Raw genomic sequence first — 19,660 nt, forward strand, 5'->3', positions numbered from 1 at the left:
TTCCCGAGGCCTCCTCCCAGCTGGACGTGCCTGGAACACCTCCCTAGGGGGCGCCCAGGGGCATCCTTACCAGATGCCCGAACCACCTCAACTGGCTCCTTTTTCGACGCAAAGGAGCAGCGGCTCTACTCCGAGCTCCTCACGGATAACTGAGCTTCTCACCCTATCTCTAAGGGAGACGCCAGCCACCCTCCTGAGGAAACCCATTTCGGCCGCTTGTACCCTGGATCTCATTCTTTCGGTCATGACCCAGCCTTCATGACCATAGGTGAGGGTAGGAACGAAAACTGACCGGTAGATCGAGAGCTTTGCCTTCTGGCTCAGCTCTCTTTTCGTCACAACGGTGCGATAGATTGAATGCAATACCGCACCCGCTGCGCCCGATTCTCCGACCAATCTCCCGCTCCATTGTCCCCTCACTCGCGAACACAACCCCAAGGTACTTGAACTCCTTCACTTGGGGTAAGGACTCATTCCCTACCTGGAGAAGGCATTCCATCGGTTTCCTGCTGAGAACCATGGCCTCAGATTTAGAGGTGCTGATCCTCATCCCAACCGCTTCACACTCGGTTGCGAACCCGATCCAGTGAGTGCTGAAGGTCGCAGGCCGATGATGCCATCAGGACCACATCATCTGCAAAGAGCAGCGATGAGATCCCCAGCCCACCAAACTGCAACCCCTCCCCACCCCGACTACGCCTCGATATCCTGTCCATAAATATTACAAACAGGATTGGTGACAAAGCGCAGCCCTGGCGGAGGCCAACCCTCACCTGAAACGAGTCCGACTTACTACCGAGAACCCGGACACAGCTCTCACTTTGGTCATACAGAGATTGGATGGCTCTGGTAGAGACCCCCTCACCCCATACTCCCGCAGCACCTCCCACAGTATCTCCCGGGAACCCGGTCATACGCCTTCTCCAAATCTACAAAACACATGTAGACCCGGTTGGGCATACTCCCAGGCTCCCTCCAGGATCCTTTGAGAGTGAAGAGCTGGTCCGTTGTTCCACGACCAGGACGGAATCCGCATTGTTCCTCCTCAACCCGAGGTTCGACTATCGGCCGAACCCTCCTTTCCAGCACCTTGGAGTAGACTTTACCAGGGAGGCTGAGAAGTGTGATACCCCTATAATTGGCACACACCCTCTGGTCCCCCTTTTAAAAAGGGGAACCACCACCCCAGTCTGCCACTCCTTTGGCACCGTCCCAGACTTCCACGCAATGTTGAAAAGGCGTGTCAACCAGGACAGCCCCTCCACACCCAGAGCCTTGAGCATTTCTGGGACGGATCTCATCAATCCCGGGGCTTTGCCACTGTGTAGTTGTTTGACTACATCAGTGACTTCCGCCTGGGAAATCGGCGACAATCCCCCATTATCCTCCAGCTCTGCCTCTAACATAGAGGGCGTATTAGTCGGATTCAGGAGTTCCTCAAAGTGCTCCTTCCACCGCCCTATTACCTCCTCAGTTGAGGTCAACAGTGTCCCATCCTTACTGTACACAGCTTGGATGGTTCCCCCTTCCCCCTCCTGAGGTGGCGAACAGTTTTCCAGAAGCACTTTGGTGCTGACCGAAAGTCCTTCTCCATGTCTTCTCCAAACTTCTCCCACACGCTGCTTTGCCTCTTTCACGGCAGAGGCTGCAGCCCTTCGAACCCCTTCGGTACCCTGCAACTGCCTCGAGTCCTCCGGGATAACATATCCCGGAAAGACTCCTTCTTCAGTCGGACGGCTTCCCTGACCACCGGTGTCCACCACGGTGTTCGTGGGTTACCGCCCCTTGAGGCACCTAAGACCCTAAGACCACAGCTCCTCGCCGCAGCTTCAGCAATGGAAACTTTGAACATTGTCCACTCGGGTTCAATGCCCCCAGCCTCCACAGGGATGCACGAAAAGCTCCGCCCGGAGGTGTGAGTTGAAAGTCTGTTGGACAGGGGCCTCCTCCAGACGTTCCCAATTTACCTGTCCAGAGTCTTCCCCCACCCTCTGACCCAACTCACCACCAGATGGTGATCGGTTGACAGCTCTGCCCCTCTCTTCACCCGAGTGTCCAAAACATACGGCCTCAGATCAGATGAAACGATTATAAAATCGATCATTGACCTTCGGCCTAGGGTGCTCTGGTACCAGGTACACTTATGAGCATCCCTATGTTCGAACATGGTGTTTGTTATAGACAATCCATGACTAGCACAGAAGTCCAACAACAAACAACCACTCTGGTTTAGATCAGGGAGGCCGTTCCTCCCAATCACGCCTCTCCAGGTGTCTCCATCATTGCCCACGTGTGCGTTGAAGTCCCCCAGCAGAACAATGGAGTGATATGGATATATATCATCTTGTCTCATTAATTCCACATTACACCACGGACAAGAGGCCAGTGGTACTTAGGTTGTCGCCTTCACCCTTTTTTGTAATTTGGAAAGGCTGAGTGAGCACACTTTTAATCATCACCTTGTTCACAGCTGGGACTCTGCTCGGCAAATTTGTAGGCAGTGAATAAAGTCTGATATGACAACTTGTTCTAATGCTAAAAACTTGTGCAATCCTGTGTGCCAGAAATACTGTATACAACATAATATTTACAGGTGCCTGTGTAAACCATAACCTAAATTGTAGTATCCATCTTACTGATTGCCATGATTGTTACACAGTATTACACAGTATGTTTGGCACATATTGCAGAATTGACAATAAAGTTGACTTGGCTTGACTTTATCGGTGATATTGGTGGTAGAAAGCGCAGCTAGACTCTGTCACAGTCGGTCTTCGGCTGCAATGACAGACGGAAAGCCCGAGGGTTGATGCCTGCGCAGTAGGCTCACGTTGACGTCGACACGTGTATCGGGTGCGATCTAGCATCTACCCTGCCCCAACTTGCATGTGACACTCATAACCATGTTGTCTCGTTGCTCTGATTTAATTGCATTCAGAGGCAGTCTGCGCTGCAATAACGCCCAGTGGTATTTGAAAATGAACAGTGAGGTTCCAGACTAATATACATTTAGGCTTTAGTGGCCATGCCAGGCTAAGCTGTTGGTGGTAAAGGAGTAATAATGGTCATCATATTATGGGCCCTATCTTGCACTCAGCGCAATTGCCTTTGTACACCGACGCATGTATCATTCCTATTTTGCACCTGACGCACAGCTGACTTTTCCCTCCACAGACACACGTCGGTAAATTAGGGAATGTATTTGCGCTCCCGGGGGCGGTTCAGCGAAAAGAGGAGGTGTGTTCAGGTGCAAAGGTTCCTTGGTGCTATTTTGCAGTTTCAGAAACCAATTCCGCCAATGACCAGGAAAAACCTGGTCTAAAGTCAGTGGTGCTAGTCTAAAGTCAGTAGCGCGTTATTCAGATGGTATTTTAGGGGCGCATGCTTGGCCATAATGTAGCGTGTGCACAACGCGCATAGACTTCTCTCATCTAAACAGACGCAGCAGTTCCCATTTTTGCAAACCATACATAATTACAAGGAAACATATTACTGAAAATGCGCTTCAGGTGTTTGGATAGATCAGGAGGAACTTTACAGTACAGTCCTCAAAAAGTCCCAGCATTCTTTGTGGCTTGTTTTACACAACATTTCCATGAATCATGGATGTGTTGATGACATAAATGAGGAAATATTAGGACTTAGGGAGACGTGATGTTGAACTACGGCGGGATTGGACACTCCGGCGGGATCTGGCCCGGGACTAATGCGCGATGCGCTCCTGGTGGAGCGGGTGGACGGAGATGGAGTTGGGGGGAGGAGGAAGGGGCACAACAGGAGCAGGTGGTGCGTTTGGAGGCCCACGCTCCATGGCTGCAGCAATCCTCTCCAGACTTGAGGAGATGCGCCCGAGAGGCCGCAGCAACATCACCACCCGGCCAAGACGGACATTTATTACTTTGCCGCATCCCGGACAGCTCCTGCTGGCGTGCGCCAGGCAAATCCACCGTCATAATAGCAATCCACCATGGAACAAGCGCGCCTGCTCTTAAAGGGAATGTGAGATGACGCTCTGATTGGTTATTTTCACGTTACGCCCAAACCACACCTAGCTACTTCAGACCAACCCATTTTAGATTTGGTCGTTCGCAAGACTCATTTATCCCGCCGGTAAAATAGCAACAGCGCCCAAGATCCGCACACAAAGCTACTTGCGTTTTGCGTTTCATACTTGCGTTTCAGATCGTTAAAATAGTGCCCACTATCTTAATAGTGTTCTTGCAGCTCTGTTGCAACAGTTTGGGGAAGACCTTTTCCTATTTAACATACAAAATGCACTTTTGTAAGCAAAGCCAGGTCCATAAAGAAATGCTTTTCCCAGTCTGTTGTGGAAGAACTTGACCTTCCTGCACAGAGCCCTGACCTCAACCCCCATCCAAAACCTTGGTGATGAACTGGAAGCCTATCACCAACATCAGTGTTGGGACTCACTAATGCTCACTGAGTCATAGCTCTGCCTTGTTATTAACATGTCTTTGGGTTCAAAAATATAATATCATATAATATAATAATATAAGCTAAAAGAGCACATCTACCTCTCACAGTTTTTATGAACATGCTTCACCGATCACTTGTGTCATGCTGAGTTCTTGAGACATTATTAACCCGATCCTTTACCATCATGCTAAGGCCACCAGCCACAGGAAAACACTACATCTTAGCCTCATCAACCAACATTTACACACCATGACTTATATTTAAATTGGCTCAAGCTAAATGGCACTGTTGGACCGTCCACCAGACGCACTGAAAAATACAACCAAATGTCCACTCTAGAGGGTGTGTTTATTGGTCCGCCCACAGGGGTGGATGCCAGCAAGCCAGACGGGCAGACAGTGTGTGGCTACCAGCAGTACACTGTGGGGTGAGGGGAGTGTTTGCCGGTCTCCTTCCTGAACCAAACGGCGAACCAGATGTCGAGGAGCAAAGCTCAGTGGAGCACGCGGAGGGGATTAATGGTTTCCTGAGCAAACTGCAGCCGCTTCCTTCAGAGACACATGGCTTTATTACAGCGGCCACTGAAAACATCATGGTCATAACCCAGAACCCCAACAGCTGATTGTCTTCCATTTTAATTTCTGACTGGGACTGGAGGTGTAAAGCCAAATTACGTAGAAATAAAGGGGTCATCATTCCCCAGAGAGAGAATTTTGGAATAGATCTTGATGAAAATCTATTGGCGATAACCTATAAAGCAATAAAGGGTTAACCCAAATTACAGAAAGACATACTGTAGGCCTACTTTTCTTTCACTTAACTCCATAGATGTATCTAGCCATAGGAAATACTTCAAGTTTTATGTGCCGAGAAGGGCTGTCACTTTATTTTGCTTCATTTGATATTGCCAGTGTATTGACAAACAGGATTCTAGGCTGTTGTTGTTGTCTATGCCAATGCAAAATGAAGAAAACTGGCAAAGTGTGCTGACTGGACAATCATGACACCAAACCATCTGAGAGGTCATAGGCTATGTGGAGGCATTTAAAATTCAACACCATTGATACATTTATTCTGGGTAAAGATACAGTAAGGCTGATTGATGACTTTGTAAAACCCAACTACCTTACAGCAATGTAAGCTTGTCATGTTGGCTTGTGATAATTCTGCCTCCAACCCAATGCGATGGAGAAGAAACAGTGTCCCTGTTACTCTGGAATATCCACAGACCTAATTGTACATTTTTATAGGAAATGTGTTCACACGGATGTCTCCAATTTATCCAGAGTAACTGTTCGGTAAGCTGGATCACCCATCCGCGTCAATAGTCAACGCTAAGTAAGATGACGTAGTATGAAGAGCGACAATGGTAGGAAACTGTATAAACAAAGATGCTCTATAACTAAAGCTTCTAAAGCGTATCTGGTATAAAGAGCAAAATTCTACATAACAAGGAAGGCTGGGTGGGGGGTGGGTCGGACACCACGGGACTTTCACCCAGGAGACGTGTCCAGTGTAAAAGCAAAAGTCAATGTTGACTTTTTTTTTTATTACCTGGTAGGGATGTCACAATATCAGATTTTGACATCACGATAATTGTCAGGAAATATTCCTATTTTCCTGATTATTAATCAGGGAATTAAAAAGTGAATTAATCCAGGGCTTCACAAAGTCCAGACCAAGGTCCGCATCCGGAACCGTTAATTTAAAGTTTTGGTCCACAAATGCTCCTGAACTGCCAATTTGAGGCGCTTTATTAGCGGATATGAGGCTGGAATGTCAGTTCCCTTTGACATTTTTACTGCTCTTAGTCTTAACGCAAGGTATTTTAACCCAAACCATAATCTTTTACTAAACCTGACCGAGTACTTTTGTTGCCTAAACCTAACCAACTAACGTAACATAGAGTGATCACATTCAAAACTGATGCATTTATTGGATTGATAGACCACAAACACATTCTTTATAACCAAGTTGTTTCCATTCAATCCATAAAACATTACTTTTAGCCTTTACATTTCATTATGTTCATTTAGTAGCTATTGCTAACACTAGATTGAATTTTTTTCTGATTGTTGCTACCGTACAGACACTAAGGGAAATTTGATGAAGATGATGATCCTTGCCCGGCTACTATCTTTGTTCCATACAAATAACCCACTAATTAATGCAGAGTAATTTACTACCAAAGCTCACATTTCTATTTTAGTACCAATTTGTATTCAGTGACATTTCAAATAATTTTCTATTGTTTTTGCTGAGAGCAATGGCCATTCAGTTTTTCTAATAAATAAAAGCTCAACTCACAAACAACTCATCTTGAGGGCAAAATGCTAAATCATTTCCCACACTTATGAAACTGTTGCCCCTGGTGTGCCACCCTGTATTTTAATAGACGTCCTCCATTAGTGGCCACAGCGCAGGCATTCAATACCAATATGTCAGCAGCAGCATTCACTTAATGAATAGATCCCCTTCTCTCTAACACATCATGACATCCGCTCTGGCTCTGAACAAATTCTGATAAGGAAGGCTTTTTTTCTGCAGTGATCACGTAAACACAAAAAGTGTGTTTTTTTTTTGACAATTCAGGAACATATAAACATTATTACCACAGATATGCAACTCTTTATAGCAGTTGCTGAGATGAAGACGAACCATATTGCATACACAATAACACTCCATAAAAATAATATGTAATAATACGCATGCAGAGATGTGTGGAACGTGCAGTTCCTTCCAGACTGACTCAGACAATCACACAGGACAGCCAGCATCCAGGCCGGCATTTCTAAGTTGATGGGCGACATTAATAGATAACACACACATTGAGAGAACAGAAATGTGTGTGATCACAGGACATGCTGTTATGCTCCATTTCTTTCTGCTTACAGTAATATTAACCAATTCAGGGTGGGATTCACCTAAAAATCACCCAATCGAATCGTATCTTTTTGTTGTTAAGGATCCAAAAACGTACTAGGGAGTTACAAGATTTGTTCGAATGTACTGGTGTTTTTGGACACTGGATTGTCGCCTGGGCTCCAAGGAAACAGGGCGCTGAAATTATAGCAAAATATAAATATGGGATCAACATAGTTATTGGTAATCTTGTTGTAAAATTGTATCATGTACTTGAAGAATTGCAGAAAAAATCGGTGCAGCCACTTTTTGAACCTAGTAAATGCATAACAAAGGACATCTGACCCTAAGCTAGCGTCTACAAGCTAAATGTAATTAAACGGTCCCAAGCTGTAATGTAATTATTGTTCAGTTTTACCAACCCTTTAGCATACAGTTTTATGTGACTGCAGGATTTATGAATGCTTTTAAGTGCATAAATGCAGATCCCAGAGATCCATTTTCGTCAATCTAGTATCACATTTAAGGCCAACAATATGCCATGTAGTGATTAGTCTTAAGCTTAAGTCTAAGAGAAGCTCATCTGTACAACTACAACCCAAAACAACTTGGGCATGGTGTAACTGGGAGCACATTTAAGCAAATAAAAGTATATCATATTATGGTATTATTAATTGAATGGGAGTCAGTGAGCTCAAGAGGTTTGGCGAAGGGGCTGTATTCGAAATACTGAGAAAAAACAGCAGGCTGCCTCCACACAGCTCTCACATACGGTTCCCCAATACCTGAAATACCTACGTTTTTTCGCGGGTACATGCACTAACATGCACGCACGGCCAAACCGTTTATCAAAAAAATAGAACAGAGAAGCTCAGATTACCACACACAGAGGAAGTGTGACTTCATTCTCTGCTCAGGACTCCATTACATACATACATTACATAGCAATATTTGTTTGCTGCTACATTAATGTTCTGAATGTCGAGTACAGTCCCTTCAAAGACATGATTATTTGTGGTGTCTGGTTCTGATGTGTATATAAAAACATTAAAAGGGTAAAAGGGATGAGCAAACTGCTGATGCTGTAAAGGGCTCACTGACACAGTGTGTCACCTGGAATAGGCTGGCACCAAATGGTGTTGAGGGAATTTTTCAGTTTCAGGGTCTGGCTTTGCTCCCAGCCTAATTCCCAGTATCTGTTCCAGTATGTTATGATTTAAAAAAAAAAAATTCTGAATAGAAATTTATCAGATGACAGATGGACTACTCGTCGTGTTGCAGGTTTGCTTAATAAGTTCATGATGACTTCTCATTGGATCTGGGGGCTTTTGCCCACTGCTGCAGAATGAATATGTGAAACACTGGACTGACTGATTGACAGAATGGAACGGATGGACGGGAAATGCCATAGATAAATCCACACAGGCTGGAAAAAGGAGAGACCTGTGTGGCACGGTATGGTACGTAATGTAGGTAGGTACAGCGGCATCACAATCCTACGTACATGGTCTGCAGGAGGCTCTGTGGAACCGTGCAGCCAGCCTTGGGAGGGAAGTTCCAAAACAATCCAGGCCCCATCTAGCAGTGGGTATAAAAATACAAGAGACAAGATCTACTGTACTGGTGTTGGTGCATTGCAGGTGCAAAGGCAGTAATATGATTCACAGAATTATAAGAGGAGACTCCATGCAATACAACTACACAGAGCAGACAAAGGATAAAATTAGGTAGAGAGAGAGAGATGAATAGGATCCTGTGGAACTGGCCATAAGGGAGAGAAATGTGAAGGTTAACAAAATAAGAAGACTGTTCTGTGGTCGAGTGATTGCCACTGTCAAAGTTATTAAATCTCATAATCAATAACAAATCCAGTGTGAGGTCTTTAAAGCTACATACGCCCCTAAGAAGTGCAACACATACTGTGATTCCCATGAATATTACTTTAGTGCTATTTCCCAACAGAAACAAGGAAGCTAGCTAATTAGATTAAAAGAAACATCGAGCTAAGAGGAACAAATATTAGCATGCAAAACACAGTAATAACACTGCTTTTCCGGTTGCAGTGCCAAACTTCATTGTTGAAAATGCCAGCGGGTTCGAGGGGCTGGGAGCATGAAAATGGGGTTTGGGGACTTCAAGTTGAAAGAAACACAGAGCTAGCCTTGCATGCCAGAAATCTCAGAAACATCTAAATCAATGACTCACGAGTAATGATCAGCAACTGTATGAATCATAAAAACACATACAGTATTAGGGCGCTTTCCCACCTGAGCTGTTTGGTCCTTTTTATCTGAACCCTGGAGTTTTTCACTGGATGGTTTGGTTGGTTTGGGGTGGTGTGAACGCTCAATCCAACTCTGGTGTGGCCCAAAACAACCAAACTCTGGTCTGCCTGAAAGTGTGTCTCGGTTTGCCTTCAAGAGCACTTGAGTTTGGTTCATTTTAGGTGAAAACTCCATCTGACCCACATATAGGAAGTGAACCAAAAACAATGCATTTACTAGTTTTTATTTATTTATTTGCATTTTAAAATTAATTCAAACTTGCACACAATATACGAACTTAACAGATGATAACTTTCATATCCATAACTTATGCTCATATCTCACATGATAATCTCTCTCTCATTATGGCCTGCCCTCTTCTTCCTTTCTGTCGGTCAGCTGCTCAAATTGTTCGCCTTCTTCTAAATTATTAAAAAAGACTAAAGCAAAACCAGAAAACCTAAGACCACATACATTTGGTGTTGCTCCATTACATCTGAGACCATGAGGTGCCGGTGAGTTTCACTTAGACGTTCTGTCCAATAGGCGACCGTAAGTCAACTGCGTGACATTGGTTTACAATGTTTGGTGCACTTGACAAAGTGCAGTGTGAACGCTAACCAAGCTGAACCAAACTCCACGTCTGAATCGCACCGGGTCTACCGAACTACAGGTGTGAAAGCGCCCTAAGGATCCTTAAAGTAGTTAATATACTGTACATAGTTAAGACCTCAGTAATTGTCTCTTTACCCTCAAAATCTAATTGAAAACGAAAATATTCTATGAATGGCGATACCCTTTTCCCTTTTCAACAAGCCTGCTGTCACTGTCAACTGTTGTGACTTAAGCAGTCTCTTAACAACTTTCAACATTTAAGAAAACCAGTCGTGCTGTTAAACTTGTATTCCACTCAGAAAGTGAAAGCCCTCCAACTAGCTAGTTAGCCTACCTCGCTAAAGTTAGCCTACCTTGCTAAATTTGGCAAATTCATTTAGCCCTGATTCCTACTTGATGTTACTTTTTGTTCATTTTATTTCAAAACCTGCAGAGTCACTTGCTGTTGTTCATCTTGCTTTATAGAAATAGAAAGGAGAGTGGTTTTCAGCTGTCTCCTTCATGAGTCCAGTCATGGTGAACTGTCAAAACAACACAGACAGCAACAGGTAGCCCTGTAACCTAAACACTCACACGCATGTTACCAGCTGATTCGAATCAATGGAATTTAGGTGATATGTTACAGTAAGATATAGGGGGCGCTGTCACTGGAGAAAACTTAAAGAAACTTGTCCTCGAAATTACAATTTTGAGTTTTTTAAGTAACATTTTTCTAGCAAAAATATAGGCCTATATCATTTCAGTTTGACTTCAATTCTAGTTTCTTGCACACTCAAACTTGTGGAGGATTCTGGTAAATAGTTAGCTACTGCTATCTAAAAATTCAAAATGAGCAGTGATGAAGTGAAGCTAATGTAAGAACAAAAGCAGGAGTGTATTGCTCTTTGTAAATCTATTTATAAACCCAGAGCTGAGAAACAGACCTGCTCCCAAAGGGAAGACAGGCTCAGCTTTAGTGGCTGGTTTATGTACTGAAGGAGCAGCACAGCAGTGACAAAAACCAAATAAGTTTTATGGGTTTAAAAAAGAATGTGCAAATATTTCCTGCAAGGAAACGAAAAGGGGAGCGTAGTTCTGGATGCTACAGAGAGATTATGTAAGGAGGACCAAACTAAAATGGGACATTACAGTATTGCTATTACAAAGGCTTTGAATGGGATACAATAGTTACATGCTACAAGCTACATGTTGACGTTTCTGCTGATAGTTTAGTTCTGGCCTGACCCAATCAAGCACTTTGAAAATACAAAATTCAATACAAAAATACAATAATTGTGAGTCTTATGAGATTTATTAGTAGTATTTCCAATAAACAAATATGACTATCCAGGTAGAATCCAGGCGCTTTAACATATTTAAGTGTCTTACTGGGTCTAAGGCTACATTCAGACTTAATGCTCTATTCCGATTTTTTTCCAATCTGATTTTTACAACGTCACGCAAAATAAACCCATGGATGTATTCAGAGAACCAAGGAGATGTAATTGTTATGTAGTGCTAGTAGCTACCGATAGCTAGCCAATAGCCGGCAGTTCGGGAACAGAGATGGTAATAACGTTATATCCATGTTACAGGCGTTACAGCACCCAGCCCTTGGATGTACCATAAGATAATACAAATAATGAATCATGGCGGGGGAAAAAGGGACGAAAATGTAGAAAAACTGCATGAACCTCTAAAAAATGTACCTAATTCAATGTATTTGTACCCAAATTGGTCCAAAAGTTGAGCAGGAAAACTCATCTTGATTGTATGTTGCTTAAAAATTAAAAGTGAGTTGATCCAATGTTGTTTTGCTATCGGCAATCGTTCTGGACCTCTGACCTGGAATAAAGATCAGATGCCGACCTTTCAGTGATGCGTTTGAGAAGCCCTGCTCTAGCATTAATTCCAATTCGACTGTCCAGACTCTGATCTGACCTGTAACGGAATTGGGCTGGCCCAAATCAGAAAAGATCGGATGTCATGTGACTCAGGCTGTTTACACTGTCATGAAAAAATCATATATGAGCAAAAATCGGAATTGGGTCACTTTTGCCTGCAGTCTAAACGTAGCCTAAGAGCACCCAACTGCTTTATTTTCTGCCATTATACCGTCATGCATTACAGCCTCAGTCTTTCAGGAGTTGCCAGCAGCATTCAGCAAATACAGGCAGATTCGGGGCACCGCTAACACAAGCCTGCACCAAATTCAATCAACTTTTATGACTTCCACCTACTCTAGGTTCATCATTCACTCAACATGGTCTGCTGCAAACCAAACATTATTTTCTTTAGCGCACACTGTTTCCTCCTCTCTGCAGTTAGATGTCCCTTTAGACTTAGGTCTGCGATGTTTACTGTTTGAGTTGTGTTCATAAGCACTGCTGTAGTGGCTGTAGTGTAAATGGCACACTTTGTTTTCTGTGGGGACAATAAATTCAGCCTGTCGACATGCTATTCACTCCAATGCAGAGGGGTGTGTGTGTGTGTGTGTGTGTGTGTGTGTGTGTGTGTGTGTGTGTGTGTGTGGTGAAGTACAGTATAGAGTACAAAGCCCTCACACACATCGTGCCAAAACTCTTGTCCTCATTTTAACATCCTCCTCCTGTTGTCCTCTAACACAAAACAGCTACGGCATATGGGTGCTTAATTCTTATACTTTTTTTAGACAGTTAACATATTCTGCCCAATTCAGATTCACAAAGACTCTTAGAGCCTTGATTTTGGTACAAAAAACACTTCAGGACGACTGTTTCACACACACATTTCCAGACAAAAAACTGTTAAAAATCATGCTCCAGACAGATAAAGCTTTACTGTACCTGTGGTGTAGTTCAGATCTTTTCCAGTCGGTATAGTCTGGTTTAGCTGCTTTTCTGCTCTCTGTGCTAGTGTGTGCGTCCCTCAGGCTGCTAAGGATTGGAATATTGTGAGTCGCCGTGTGTGTCTGTGGGTGTACTAAACAAAATGAGAGAGAGAGAGAGAGAGAGAGAGAGAGAGAGAGAGACGCAGTCTTCCTCTCTCTACTGTATCTCTCTTTCTCTATCTCCCTCCCCTTGCTGATGATAAACAGAAAGCACGTGGCTTCACCAATGATGCAGCACACTGAAGATCACAGCACCCAGAAGTAAGGTGGGGAAAGAAGTGACGGGAGGAGAAAGAAAGGAGGAAACGGACTTGATGAAAAGAAGAACAAAGGGGGCAAGTTGAGGAGAGGAGACAAGAAAAGGAAAAAGGGAAAGAGTTGAGTCTGGCTGGAAAAGAGATGTGTGTACAGTATGTGCGTGGATGTTTGTCCTGTGTGTGTTCATCTTGTTAGTGAAAGCAGGACACTGCAGCTCTGAGTTGGCAAATGCCTGCTTTGAAATTACTCATGCTTTTTAGAAAAAAGTGTAAAAATGGAAATAAATTCATTCAAATCTGAAAGAAAATTACCTCTTCTGAGCATCCAATTTTGACACGAAATTACTCCATATCAGCTCCCAGATATCCTCACACCCACACACACAAACACACCCACACACACACACACACACACACACACACACACACACAAAAGCTCGTACGCAAGCACACACACACACGGGCATACCAACACAACAGCCCACAGGCAACCAGAAGAGCTTTGTTGACTGGTTAAAGCTACCGTCAAGGAACAGACCATGTTTGGGCAACTGGGGCATGAAATGATGGTAACACTGATCACTGATAGCAACATCATCCATGTGGCTCAGTTATCTCACTGACTTGAGCAATCCATGAGAAAACTTTAGCAGAGACTGTATTGAATATATTATGTGTATAAGAGGAGATATTTTAGTACAAAGCTCTAAACATGTAAACTTCTCTTGGACTTTCGACCCTTGATTTCCAGATCAGTTCCCTGCACTGCCAGATTGTTTGAGAGTGGTTGTGGTGGGGAGTTTGGTTGGTGTGGCTGGATGTGCCCAACCCGTTCTCACTCCCAACTTGTAAAATACTGACGCTTGGTCAGTGGCTCTCAGCGCCAGATACCGACACAAAAATCACCGTTTAGACGCAGCTGGGCCGCGGCGCTGTAAGATGACGTAGAGAGACAACGGTAGACAGACAGTAGTATGAAAGACCAATATTCCTAGCTAGACTATCTGTCCAATCAGAGTTTTCTGTTGCATGACTAAAACTACTTTTGAACGTACACATGTTCCACCAAAACAAGTTCCTTCCCGAGGCTATTTAGCAGAGGCACCGTGGCTCTGTCCGGGGCTTAGCACCACCCAAGATAATTGTGATTGGTTTAAAGAAATGCCAATAAACCAGAGCACGTTGTTCTCCAATCCAGGAATGCTGTGTGGACGAGCCAGACCTTCCTCCGCAGCGCTGACCATCACCCTGGGCGGCGCTAAGCTCCAGATGGAGCCACGGTGCCTCTGCTAAATAGTCTCAGGAAGGAACTTGTTTTGGTGGAACATGTGTACGTTCAAAAGTAGTTTTAGTCGTGCAACAGAAAACTCCGATTGGACAGATAGTCTAGCTAGCTGTCTGGATTTACCCTGCAGAGATCTGAGGAGCAGTTAAACATAGTCCTCACAAATCCACCGGAGGTTAGAACCCCAACACAGAGACAGAGGAAGGTAACAGATATCCGGCTGTAAAATGAGGGACTTTCAGCGTAATTTTCGGCGCCACCTGAACAATCCGGGAAATGAAACTCTGTTGATATAACCTATGCACAGTCCAAATGCACAAGCAAAAAAAAAAAAAAGATTGCTAGTTGATTCTGTTGTTTGCCATCCTGATAACGTTTCGGAAATGTGCATGTAAAACCTATTTTTCAGAGTTGGGGAAACTCAGCCTTGTCTTTGTTTCAAGGGAGCCATCTATCCATCTGTTCATCCATCCATCCCACCATCCCTCCCCTTCCCTGCCCTGTACGTATTTCTTTTTTTCTCATGGACAGTGTGACCTACTTAGCACACTACAATCTGACTGACTACACAGCAGCTCACCCAAAACACTCTCTGCTATCTAACTTATCTTGATCTAACAGCATATAATAACAGCTCTGGAGTTTAATCTAATTTAAATGTATTAGATTTAAATAGATGGCTCAACCCTTCATTAGATAAGCATATGCTGTACCATGTTGAGCATTTAATATGATTCGGATAGAATTGTCAATAGCATATCTGTGTCACATTATATAATATGTATTTCACATTGTCGCGCACACATTTAGAGCATTTTGTGCAATAATTACATGGCAATCACTTTGAAGCTTGCAATGAGATTATCTGTCTTGAAATAAGCAACTTTGCCATTTTTTTTTTTTGGCAATAATGGTGAATGGTGTTATCACTTTCCATTTGTTTAGTTATGGCCAGTTAGGTATAATAAAAGATTATATTTTCCCAGAAAAATAATTTTTCATTTACTGTGAGAAATGACAAATAGGATACTGCTGTTTATGGGGCTTGAGGAAAAAGATGTCAGCATTGAACGCCTGTGTGGCGCTGTTATGAAGCATCAATTGATACTGTCATTGGCTTAGTGACTTCTGTGAGTCATTGTTTTGGACTAGGCCTCTCTTACTCTGGCCTGTCAGGATGGCAGAATGAGTCAGGGAGCTGGATGATAGGTCACAAGGAACATCATGATTATGAAGTGATAGACAACCCAACTCCTAAAATACTGACACTTGGTCCGTGGCTCTCAGCGTCAGATACTGATGCAAAATCACCCTTTAGCGTCTGTATGGAACGCACCGCTGTAAGATGACATAGTATTAAGAGCGACAACACAGGACTTTCAGCCAAGAGAGCGGGGTTCGTGTCCCGTTCTTGTCACGTGTTTTATAACCCCACCCACGATCTTTTCCTAAACCTGAAAAACTGTCCTGTTCTTGTGCCGCATGTCAGTTAAACTTACGTCCCGACCCAAAGCGTCAAAAAGTGACACCAAGAGTCCCGACCAAGCACATCTAAATATGACGCTAAAGGAGAATTTTTGCGTCAATAACAAATGCCAAAATTACCTGACCAAGCGTCACTTTTTGACGCAATGGGAGTGAGAATGTGTTCTTCCGGAAGTAAAAATCACATTAATTTTCTCCATATGGTTTTTGATTATCATCCATAATGTTTAAACCATCCCAAGATAGACTGACCATGAGCCCCGAGGTTGTGTCTCTAGGAAATTAACCTTGTTTTAAGAAAATAAAAATAAAAAATTGTGATCTTATGGAGAAATACTACAGTATCCACAATCCTAAGTGTAACAGTTACGTCTCTGATTGGTGGAACTCGCTGTTGCCATGGTAATGTTTACCGCACCCGTGAACGGCTAGAGCAAGCTTCTACAATTGAAGTCTACCAGTACTTGCTCATTGCATACTTCCTTTGTACAGTACATGAAGCTATCGTCATGTGTGTATCTTAGTCAGACTCTAGCAACCACTAAACCACAAGGCCAGCCATACAGTGAGGCTGGAGACTGATACCGTTCTGTAACTAGACAGCCACAGGCTCAATCTCTGCAATCTCCCAATGTGTCCGTTGTAGAAGAAAATAAATTACCGAACAGTTTTAGTCTCATTATATCCTGATATCCTCTTTCCTGTTCACTGATTAGGTTCCTATTATTTTCTCTGATCAACAACTTCTAGTGTCTCCTGTGTTAATTAAGTCTGTCTGCCTTTGGTCTAGCTTAGTGTTAAAAACAAAGCATTTTACTTTGGTCACTGGGAGGGAGACCTTTTGTTCAGAGCCCAGGTTGGCTCCAGCGGAGTTTACACCTCGTTTAAACAACGGACCTTTTTTCAATAGTTTGAGCAGACCGTATTGGGTCTCTGCAAATCTACCCAGATAGTTTTGTGAGGGAATGTCGTCTCAGCCTTTTATATTATGTTGCTTTCTGTAACCTTGGATAAAACCCTGACCAGAAAACTAATTCTGGTCAGAGAGAATCCTACAGCTTCTTGTAAGCTTCTGTCCGCACTACGCAGTGAATAAAACTCATATGAACCACTGAATTGGACCCGTCAACAGCTGTGTATCCTGTAAAAATGGCCTGGAGCAAAAGACTGACAGCCCACCAGTGCACTGCAAATAGCTTAGATCAGGGGTCTTCAAGCCCAGGACCCCTTATCTGAGAGAGGGACAAAGCAGGGACCCCCTACTACATATTTTATCAAATTAAGTTGCAAATTAACTGGGCCTACAATAAAAGCCTCAAGCCTTTATACATTCTTTTTTATTGTATAAAAAACTAAGCTATAAAAATAATTGGTGATATGATTTTATAACACGTGTTTTAGTGTTAAACATACATGTGAGAGTGAATGCTTATTGAACTGTATCTGTGGATGGCTACCTTGGTGACTACCTCACCTATAGGCCAGTAAGCCTATCATTCATGTTTTTTTCACAAATAGGCTGATTTATATTTGCTAATAATATGTTGGATTCATATTAAGACATATTCATTTTTGAAAAAACGTTCAAAAGTTGCAAAGGAATTCCCTTCATTCATTTTGCCAGATGATGGTCTAGTACCGAAACATTGCCTACTATTAAATTTATTCTTTGCAAGTTTGCGTGAGTTACTTATCCCCCTCCAAAGCACCTCACGTAAAAAAATGACAATAATTTGACGGCCGCCCTGCAGTAACTCTAAGGGTCCCTATAGGGGCCCTGGACTTCCTGTTGAAGATCTCAGCTTTAGACTATAGTGTCAGCTGAATGCATAAATTATTAAATAAAATTGTGAAAGTAAAGTTTTTTCAGAGAAAAACTGACTACCTACTGCAAATGACATGCACTGCTACGTGACAACATTCCTGTGAGATAGAATACAAGTCTGAAGAACGAGAGATGAGAAGCTGTCATAAACCCTCTGACGACCGGCAGCAGCTTTCTCTGACATGTTTGTGTCATCTGGAATCATTTGATATCTGTTGACACATGTCACAATCTCTTAGATCAAAGTCTACCAATTGTCTCGTTTGGCTGCCTGGCAAATCACGACACGGTCTTTCTCTCATAGGAGACCAGTATTCCACTACCGTCAGAGTCATCCACAGTGATTCAATGTGACAGTTATGTAATGTGAATTAAAACATCATTAACATATTACCAAATATAAAACAGTCCAGTCTACTAAAAACAATATTACTCATCCAAAGAGACAAGTTCGACTTTTATGTTTAGTGTGTCTAGAGCTCTACACTGAGATATGTGTATATATATATATATATATATATATATATATATATATATATATATATATACATACATATATAGTACAGTACATTATTCATTCATGAAGAAAATTGGTGTCCTTATTTTTATTTTTAATTAAGGCATTAAGATCAATTTCCAAAAGATTTTTTTATTCCTCTTTTTAGTCAATTTTAGCATGGGTATGTAAACTTATGAGCAGCACTGTATGTATATATATATATATATATATATATATATATATATATATATATATATATATAGTACAGGCCAAAAGTTTGGACACACCTTCTCATTCAATGCCTTTTACTTTTTATTTTCATGACTATTTACATTGTAGATTCTCACTGAAGGCATCAAAACTATGAATGAACACATATGGAAATATGTACTTAACAAAAAAGTGTGAAATAACTGAAAACATGTCTTATATTTTAGATTCTTCAAAGTAGCCACCCTTTGCTTTTTTATTAATAAGGGAAAACATTCCACTAATTAACCCTGACAAGGCACACCTGTGAAGGTAAAACCATTTCAGGTGACTACCTCATGAAGCTCATTGAGAGAACACCAAGGGTTTGCAGAGTTATCAAAAAAAGCAAAGGGTGGCTACTTTGAAGAATCTAAAATATAAGACATGTTTTCAGTTATTTCACACTTTTTTGTTAAGTACACAATTCCATATGTTTTCATTCATAGTTTTGATGCCTTCAGTGAGAATCTAAAATGTAAATAGTTATGAAAATAAAGAAACACATTGAATGAGAAGGTGTGTCCAAACTTTTGGCCTGTACTGTGTATATATATATATATATATATATATATATATATATATATACAGTGCTGCTCATAAGTTTACATACCCATGCTAAAATTGACTAAAAAGAGGAATAAAAAAATCTTTTGGAAATTGTTCTTAATGCCTTAATTAAAAATAAAAATAAAAAATAAAAATAAAATCCATCCTTTTAAGGACACCAATTTTCTTCGTGAATGAATAATGTATCATAAATAAATAAATGGTCTTCCTTAAAATACAGGGGGCATAAGTATACATAACCCTATGTTAAATTCCCATAGAGGCAGGCAGATTTTTACTTTTAAAGGCCAGTTATTTCATGGATCCAGGATACCATGCATCCTGATAAAGTTCCTTTGGCCTTTGGAATTAAAATAGCTGATGTGGGGGACATCGTCACATAGCCTTCACCATACCTAGAGATTGGCATGGTTTTATGTTGGTTAGCCTAATAGCTGGTTTGATTTGCATTGAGAGATGATCTT

General features: G+C 42.3%; 1 protein-coding gene across 3 annotated transcripts in view; it reads right to left on the reverse strand.

The window, feature by feature from the left end:
• Positions 1 to 19,660, reverse strand: part of ndrg4 (NDRG family member 4) — a 78,173-nt gene that overhangs the window by 57,098 nt on the left and 1,415 nt on the right. Inside the window, exon 1 of one of the 3 annotated variants that reach the window (XM_028585109.1) lies at positions 12,983 to 13,104. The exons of the other annotated variants lie outside the window; for them this stretch is intronic. The gene's annotated coding sequence lies outside the window, so the exon portion shown is untranslated. Of the gene's footprint in view, positions 1 to 12,982; positions 13,105 to 19,660 lie in introns of those variants that run through there. 3 annotated transcript variants of the gene reach the window in all.

The sequence above is a fragment of the Perca flavescens genome, chromosome 8, assembly GCF_004354835.1.
Source record: "Perca flavescens isolate YP-PL-M2 chromosome 8, PFLA_1.0, whole genome shotgun sequence".
NCBI classification, from domain to species: domain Eukaryota; kingdom Metazoa; phylum Chordata; class Actinopteri; order Perciformes; family Percidae; genus Perca; species Perca flavescens.